The sequence below is a fragment of the Equus asinus genome, chromosome 5, assembly GCF_041296235.1.
Source record: "Equus asinus isolate D_3611 breed Donkey chromosome 5, EquAss-T2T_v2, whole genome shotgun sequence".
Taxonomy (NCBI): domain Eukaryota; kingdom Metazoa; phylum Chordata; class Mammalia; order Perissodactyla; family Equidae; genus Equus; species Equus asinus.
Window position 1 is genome coordinate 309,645 of NC_091794.1, and position 9,511 is coordinate 319,155.

The window sequence follows — 9,511 nt, forward strand, 5'->3', positions numbered from 1 at the left end:
ACTAACTCCCTAAGACTCTGTCTTCTCTGGACATCTCTGTGGACTCAGGCAGCCTCTGCAGCCGTCGCAGCCAGCAATGGGGATCCTTTTGCAGGAGGGGGTCTCTGTGGAGGCGGTGGTCTCACTGACCTGGTAACTTCAGGAGCAGCTGTCACAAGGAGCTACCACGTGGAAGGGAGGCAGCCAGAGGATTAGTGTTGGAAGAACCGTGTTGAAAACTAGGTGTGCAGGGGTCACCTGCAGGCTGCGAGAGGCCGTCGGAGAAAGCTCTAAGGCAGCATGGAGGTGTGGCATCAGGCGGAAGAAGAACTGTCTGTGCTGCTTCTTGGGGTCTGGCTTTACCCAGGCTCGGACGATGCAGGAGACTCCCTGCGGGAGGTGCTTGCTGGCCCTGGTCAGTTTTCCCTACCTGCTGCCTTACGCCAGCAAGATGCATGTGGAGTAGTAATAACAGTCTGAAAGAATGCCAGGAGAATCTCCAACCCTTTGGTCCCCTATTCCAGAAAGCATGCCATAACCTTGGACGGAAATTGTTTCCTAAATATCCTCATTGCCTGTTGTTGTGCGGCTGGGGTTCTCAGGAACCACTAAGCTTGTGGAACAAGAAGATCTAACTATGTTCCTAGCAAGACAGATCTGAATTCTGTGTGAAGAATTGAAATCATGGGAGAGTAGGTCTTCAAAGATGGAAAACCTGAGTGAGAAGAGAAATGGGCCATTCTTCGTTGAGAAATGCACAAACTCCTGCTAGTGGGGATGATCTTAGCTTATTGTTTAAAGATCAGGCTGTGAGATGGCCCTGGCAGGGAAGAGGCAAGGACTCTGAGAGAGGTCTCAGTGCACACCGGCTGCTCAGGCATCATGCCTGCACAACTGGGCAATATGTATGGAACACTGAACAACCTGCTATGTGCCTTCATCCCAGGAATCAGAGGACAGGAGGTGTTCAGACTGTGTGTCTACGTCCCAGGAATCAGAGGACAGGAGATGTTCAGACTATGTGTCTACGTCTCAGGAATCAGAGGACAGGAGGTGCTCAGACTGTGTGCCTGCATCCCAGGAATCAGAGGACAGGAGATGTTCATATATTTCCTGTCATCGCTTCATGCTACCTCATGTGGGAAACTCGGAAACCCACGTGCTGTTGCATTTTCTGCCCCCTCACTTGTGTCTGTTGGTGACAGATGATACTGTGTCTGTGAATGCCCTGGTTGGGAAAGGGGACTCGACAGATTTCTGCTTCTGTCCAAGGATATTTATTTATTTCTTGTACTTGAGACCCGTTTGAAGGTGTCGAGGAACAGCAGAAACAGCACCTTGCAAGGACAGTGAGATTTCAATTACTTTTAATTACTCCCCCGGTCTCTACCTTAATCACCTGCTATGTTAGCTGGTTTTACTGCAGAGTAATAATAGCGACGCATTTACATAGTTCCCTTCTCCAAGGAGTTCCTCGCACTTTACAGATATGACTTTACTATCCATATAAAAGTTTAAAGTGTTGAAAAATACTTCCATGAATAAGTAAACTGTAAAGTAGCTATATTCCCTTTTTTCAGGTGGGACATATTCGAGGGATGAATCACAGTAACAGCCAATCTTCAGGGACCGGTACAATAACATTTCTCTTCTATATTTTGCATGTTTTGTTTATTATACATGGCTCTCATGTTTGCTGATTAACAAGCATTATTCCAAATATTTAAAATGATAATATCCGAAAATATTAAATAATAATAATTGTACCAGTAGTGCTATACTCTGCCCACTCCAAGATTAAGTAATGGATCCCAACTTTTTAATTTAAGTATGAAAACCCTTGCATAGTAGCAAAATATTTCCAAGATACTAAAATAGAACTTGCATTTTTAGGTCCATTGATTGGAAAATACATAATTAGAAAATCTCATCTGAATTGTGCTGGCACGTTTGTTATTCCATCCATTAACCTAGAAACAGCCCTGTGAGCTCAGTGTAGGGGGTTCTACTGATCTCGTTCTGTAAGTGCAGGGTATTGGTTGCTGAGTCTGCATTTGGTGGGCTCAGTGTGGGGGGGCTCTACTGGCCTCATTCTGTAAGTGCAGATTACTGGTCGCTGAGTCTGCATTCGGTGGGCTTGTGTCCCTGCTGCTGCTCAGAGGGCTGCCTCCCAGGGTGGGGAACAAATGGCCTGAGTTTAACACCAGTGTTTTCGGGAGCAATTGCTCACAGGTAGAGGAATATGTTGAACTCGAAGCCCCGCTGAAGAGCATTGCTGGGCACCGAGGAGCTCCTCGGCAGCTGGGGACCTGCATTCAGGGTTAGAGCTACTGATACGTTGGAGCAATGGAATTTACATACTTCAGAGGTTTGTTTTCGCCTCATCTTGTCTGTTAGAATTAATAAGTGCGGAGGTGTTCAGCCTGGAATGGAGGCTTGATGGCCTGCCGTGGGCTAAGGATCTGAGACGTGAGGTGACTGTGGTTTGAGACGCTTGCAGAGAAAGCAACTTTGGGCCCGAACTGCCTGGCATGGTTTCCCTCTTTATTTCTTATTGTTTGTATGTAAACACACCCAATGCTTATACAGATTACTAAAAATTATAAGGTTTGTATGTCCAGGCTAAAGATGGTAATGAAAACTGAGTGCTCTCTTTCTCATTTATCCTGGGGGAGTGGTAAATTATGGCACACAAAATCAAAAAGCATTAGGATTATCTTCTTTGAGAGTTTTGTTGAGTAGTTTTCACCTCTGGTTGTGTAGGTAATCCTAGAAAACAAGTCAAGTTTGAGAAAAGGCAGTGGAATTTTGATTAGGAGTCATTTGTTCTTAATCCTAGTTTAGATTTTACCCTATATTGCCTTGAGATGCAATTAGTATTACCATACGCAACAAAAATAAATTCCTGTAGCATCTTTCTTTTCGGGAAATTAAGATGTTGGAAGCAGCACTGTGTTTATTGGGTAGGCTATTGAAGGAAATCCTAAATGGGCGATTGCCCCTGAGTCTGTTACTTGATTGCATTAATTATCCCTTGTGCCGTTGGTCTCCACTTACTAAATGAGGTTAATTAGAGCCACTTGCTGATCTCACAGGGCTTTTAAGAGAATGGATGGAATAATAAATATACCAGTATATCTAACAAGAGATATTCAAATACAAATTATAACATCATAAAGAATGTACTGCAGAAAGGGATTTTTGAAAACATGAGAACATTTACTATGTAAGAAAGATCCTCAGAAGTGGATGAAAAGAGAGTAGTAGGTGGAGAGGGTAGGATAACAGAGAGGGAGGGATGGATGATTCCAACAGGAGCGGGATCTGGGATCTCTGCTCCACGGTCAGTGGGGGAGAGTTGGGTTTGGGCTTGGAGAGCCATGGGGCGCAGCAGACGGGGATTCGGAAGGGTGGGGAGCAGTGCAGATGTTCCGGGATGGACCATGGACTCTGTCCATGGACAGAGCTGAAGTGACTGACCACCCCCAGGACTTGCTTCTGCTCAGTTGTTCCTCCTGTTGTTCGGTGAGATGAAAATTCTACTCTAAACCCAGAAATGAAAGTGTTAGTCAGTGCTCTTTTTCTCTTCTCCCGTCTCCATATCCAAGAAGTCTTGAGATCTGTCGAATGTCATCCCCACAATGTCACTTCCAGTTCTCCGCCTTTTGGCTCAGTGCCTCCATGGTGGCCCTGCTGCTCTCACCTGGCACCAGGTGTCTAGCATTTCCCTTTCTGCCTTTCTGATACTCACCGAATGCAGCAAAGCAATCGTTCCCCGTGAAGAACTGCTTCCCTGAGGTCAGCTGTCTCCTCAAAACCATTGGTGAATCCTCATTTGCTGCTGGATGAAGTTCAGACCCTGTTGTCTACTCTACTCGAATTGCTGAAAGCTTGTCTGAATCCACCTTTCCAAACTCACTGTTTCCTAACATAGACACCGTACCCTAGTCAGATGGCCCTTGCAGCGTCTCCCGTGATGCTCTGTGCTTAACCCTCACTCAGAGGCCTCAGTCTAGCTCTTCCTCCCCACGTGGGAACTTTTCCTCCTCTTCCAGTTCAGTCAAGCCTTCAGGGTTGCCCTTGGATTCCAACGCATGCTGGAGCCTGAGGCAGGTGTCACATCTCTTCTCAACTCTGCGCTCCCTGACATCTCATTAGACGCTGACATCAGCCACGGTGGGAATGTTCACACAGTAGCAATCGCCAACCAGCAGACGTCGGTCCCTCTGCCCCCACCAGAGCTGGTTTCTAAACCAGCATGCCACTGCGGCTGCCTCTAAATCTTTGATTGTTAACACCAGTTTATTTTTTGTATCACTCTTTCGGAACTTTCTTCATGTCTAAAATAAATACTTTTTAAAATGGTTTCATTTATAGCTTGACTTCCAAATTTGATTGTCTTCTGAAATTCACTGGCCAAGTCCCATGTTTTCTTGTGTGTCTTTCCAAGTCTGGAGAAAAGCACTTGCTGAAGGAAAACCAAGGCACCAGGCGGCTTTTCCTGGGTTCTCTGGCTCTCGAGATCCCTGCCTTTTACAGATTCAGGAATTATATCTTATGAATTTTTTTCTTTCTACCCATCCAGTGCCTGGTATGATGTCTCCAAAACTTTATTTGGGTTGCCTCTGTATGCTCATGGTGGGGGCTCAACAAATGCTGACTTTTCCAATAGGACAGTAAAGAGCCCTATTAAGGTTTTTGTTTGTTTGTTTACATTTTATTCCAAACATAAACAAAATGGAAGGTATAACCGTATCTAATAATCTCATGGTTTTACCCCTGAGCCAGTATCTCTGATGCTGATCAGCATTTAAGTGCCCACAGGCACACGCAGAGTGACCAGCAGGCGAGGGAGGCTCCGAACAGCTGACCCTCTGTGCCAGACACCATGCTAGGCGTCTGACGTGCATTTCCTCATTCCGTCCCAATGTCAGCGTTCTGAGGGGGTGCCACCAACATGCTCATTTTACCAGTGAGGGACTGGGCTCTGGCGTGGCTGTGCGACTGCGCTTGGTAGCACAGGCCCGTCAAGTGAGGGCTGACTCCAGCCGTTCTGATGCCAGAGTCCTCCCTGGCCACCGAAGCTTTGGTCCCACTCAGAAGAGCACTCTGGTCGTAGTCGTGGACCGTGTGACAGTTTCCGCATTTGCCCAAGTCAGGAAAGCTCTAATCATTGAGTTTTCAAGCCATGCTCTTCACAATGCTGCTTCTAAGAAGCGAAGTGTTATTGTCAGCCTACTCTACTCTCCCACTGTGAAGTGAAGGAAATATTGTTGGGTAAGGCATCGTTCAGAGGCCTCTAGAAACAGTTCTTCATGGAGGGCTCCTTGTGACCTGGAGCTGCTCCAGATGCTTTGGGATTGAAAGGCCTAGAGGGAGGGGTCCATCTCTCCTCCAAGCCCCAACAAGCCGCTTGAGAAATGGCAGTTAGCTCACGCAGAACAATTAGAGTGCGAGGAGGGGTCCTCCCTGTGGCGCTGACTGATAGGATCTGAAAATTCAGAGGTATCATTAAAGGCAGAAACGGTGGTGGCTTCAAAGGACAAGTGGGTGAGGAGGCTTGGAGGCTGGTTCTGAGGGGCGGACAAGGGGGGATGGGGAGGAGGAGACAGCGAGCGGAATGGCTGGGGCGAAACGAACATGGTATATTTGGAGACTCATTTCAGAGGCTCTGAAATCTGCAAACTGAGTTTTGATCCCACCGACTCTCAGCATCATTTGCGCAAGTCATAGAACTTCAGGGTCATGACTTATTTTATGCAGAAGCAGCAGTTGCCTGGCTGACAAGGAAGGTCAAGTTAAATGCAGTGTTGCACTTCTGTTCTGTGTGCGTGCACCCACTCCAGCGTCCACTCTCCTGGCCTTGCCAGATGACTGATGGTGTCTGGGAACAGGAAGCATGGAAGCCTTGATTAGAGACATGCTGCAGGCTGCAGAATTCTTGTTTTGATCCAGTTACTGTTCCTCTTTCTTGGCAAATTCCTTATTACCTTGAAGCCTGTGCTCTCACCCTGGAGAGACATCATCGTTTCCACCGTGTTTCGAAGTCAGGCCCGTGCGTGATTCCGCGAGCGCCACCTGCCCTTCTGCTCTTCTCCTGTGCATCTTGTCTAGCTCCTGGAAGGAGTCCCAAGTTCACCTCAGATCTGGTTAACTGTAGTGAGTGCTTCCCTGGATGGCCGGTGCTGGACTTTCTCTGGTTCTGGCACGCTGTTGGGTAAACAAATGCCCTGGTATAACTTCCAGCCAGCGACAGGCTTCTGCGAAAGAGCTCTTCTCTGGAGCCAACAAAGGAGTGCAGGACCTGATGGAAGGGCTTCTTTCCTGTCTAGATTGCCCCAGATGACCTGCATATTCGGAGACCTCCTAGTTCCTTCTTGACTCCCTGGCTGCCCGCAGTCTTCTCTGATCAGTAGTTGCCTCTCTTGTTGGCAAGGTGTGAGACTGGGAGGAGGGCAAAGTGATCATCTCCTGTCCTGTGTGAGACTGGGAGGAGGGCACAGTGAGAATCTCCTGTCCTGTGTGAGACTGGGAGGAGGGCACAGTGATCATCTCCTGTCCTGTGTGAGTCTGGGAGGAGGGCACAGTGAGAATCTCCTGTCCTGTGTGAGACTGGGAGGAGGGCACAGTGATCATCTCCTGTGCTGTCTGAGTCTGGGAGGAGGGCACAATGAGAATCTCCTGTCCTCATTCACATGTATCTCCCTTTCTTTTCCGGTTCATTTTAACTCACTGGGTAACTCCGCCACAACCACGGCCTGCTCTCTTTCCTTGTCACTGTTTTTCTCTGTTTTGTTTTTTCTTTGGGTGCTAACTGCTTATCAGCCTCTGGTTGGATTTCCTTCCAAGTTATCAATACGGAGTCTGGCTCTACAATAAATTTGAGCCAATATCTTCTTAAGGAAACTTCACAATGAGAGAAAAGTGCATTCAAGTGCAACGCTTTATGATTCGTCATAACTGGGGTTTCACCGTGTGCCAGATGTAGCAGGCTCTCTGTGTTCCGAATGCACCACTCCATTTCCAGCTCAGAGCAGCTAGATGTCAGGATGTATCTCCTTAGGTGTGAAACCTGGCTCACCCCATGAGGCTTATGGCAAAATATGCTGTTGCTGGCTTACTCGCTCCTCAAGAACTCTTCCCCGACAACCTTTTGCAAAATCCCTGAGAAATTAATCATGGGAGAGTTTCAACTTTGAAGGATCCATGCTCTCCACTTTCCTTCAGTATTTCTAAACCAACATGAGAAAATAAGCAAGAACAGAGGAACCTCTTGACGACTATGAAGATATGTTTGTGTGGGAAGGTCTCGTTGGAGTGTTGGACATAAGAGGTGCTGGTGTATCAAACAGACTGGGATTTGTTTCGAACAGGTGTAGACGCAGAAATGACTGTCATGAAGGAAGATGTTTTTATTCTCCAGATCCTTAGAAACATAAAGCATGATGCTGCACGAAGGGCCACCTGGCAGAATGATAGGGCTGGTCAGGAGGCAGAGGGCGCAGACGGCAATGTTGGCCTTTGTTGTGGTTTCGGAGGGAGGCAACGGGCCAGGCAGGTTTAGTATTGGTTAGTTTGAGTAGTTTTGGTGGCCTCTGGGACATGGGGGCTGTCCTTAGTTGTCTGGCGCCTGGCCCTGGGTAGGTGGATATGGCCCTGATCTAAGAGCTGGAAGCAGGAGGTGGTTATGGGGATGGGCTGGGACTGGCGGGTTTGCATATGACAGGCACACTCCCCGGTGAGTTGTTTGCTGTCTCAAGGAATTAGCTAACCTTGGGAGGAGCAGTCCCTTCCAGTGTCAGCAAGGTCCCAGGATGCCAAAGCATAAGAATAAGAAGACATGCTAATACAGCTGGTAAATGTTAAGAAATGGCTCTTGAAAAAACACCACCAACAAAATACAACTCCATCTGTAGCTTCTGCTGAATTCCATAGGCCCTTGAGCAGGGGTGTGTCTTAACATAATCTGTTTTCAAGGACAACTTCTCTGACATGGCCATTCAGGAAGGCTTAAATAAGGGAGAAATTATGGTTCAGATGACATGCAGGGGGTCATGACAGCATCAGCCCAGGCTCACCTGGGTGTGGGGGATGGACTTCAGGCGGGACTAAAGTTTAGTATTTTCCTCCCTTCCTACAATTACTCATTTTTATCCCCTCTGCAAACCACTAAAGCAGTTAAAGTTGCATTTACAGTGACAAAATGTTGCCTACTATGGATTAGAGAATGGAAGCATGGAATTAAAATTTTCCTTAATTTTAGGAAATAAAGAAAAGTTCGTGGAGAATTTTACTTCTACTAGCTATAAACTAAGATAGTAAAACAAATATTCTATTCTGAAATATCCTTAAACTATGATATTTAGAACTTTTAAAAGAAATTTAAAATAATTTTTCCTCTAATAATTGATTTCATGTTTTTAAAGATATTTGTAAGTGGAAATCTCAATATCTTCACAAACTCATGAGTACCTCCCATAGATGTTTTTAAAAAAATTAAAGAAGAAGAAAAATAGAGAGGAAGGTTAATTTTCTGATAAAAATTTACCTAATGTTGAGAGACAATTCTCCATGGGTTTCTCACACTTCTGTACATCTTTTGGGCAGAGGCACTAACTGCCTTTTTTCTGACTATCTTTTCCAGAATATTTGTGCAGAAAACAGACTTGGAAGATAGAGATAGTCTCCCCACTGGAGCAAAGGTTGGCCAGGCTTTTTGTCTACTATAAAAAGTTGGGGTTCCCTGAGCGTAGGGTTCCTCTTCTGCAATGCAGCCCACTGTGTTTGCAGGCATCTGATGGGAATTAAGCCTCGGGAAACAAGTGCAAATGTGACTCTCTGGCCACTACTCTTGTTGTGAGTAATGTGTTGTCCTTGGCCTCTGACCTGGGGGTCTCACGTCTTCCACCAGCATTTGTGAAGCTGCGGCAGGCTGACTTGTGACCTTGTAGGCAGGGCATCGGCTCAGACCTGCCACAGTTCTTGACATCTGGAGAAACTTGTGCACACTTGTACCAGGAGATATATATATATATTTCTTTTTCTCCCCAAAGCCCTCTAGTACATAGTTGTATATTCTAGCTGTAGGTCCTTCTGGTTGTGCTGTACCAGGATATATTATAAGAACATTCAGCTCAGAATTGCTTGTGATATCCCCAAACGGGAAACAAACAAATTTCCATCAACATTAGATAAATACCTTGTGAACATTTATATGATGAAATTGTACACAACATATACACCAGCAAATAAATTACAACTCTCACAGCAGTGTGGATGAGTTATTTAAGCACAATGTTGAGACAAGAAGCAAGGCATAAAGAAGACATCCTGGAGAAAACAGACACAACCACACTGTGGTTGTAGAGACAATTACATCAGTGATAATAGCATAAAGAAACAAGAGATATCATGACAAAAGCCTTGGTGGTGGCTATCCCAAGTGGGGAGACGGTATATTCAGGAATACACCCGTGGGGACATCTCAGGTTGTCTGTACTCTGTGTCCTGACCTGGGTGGTAGACACATGGG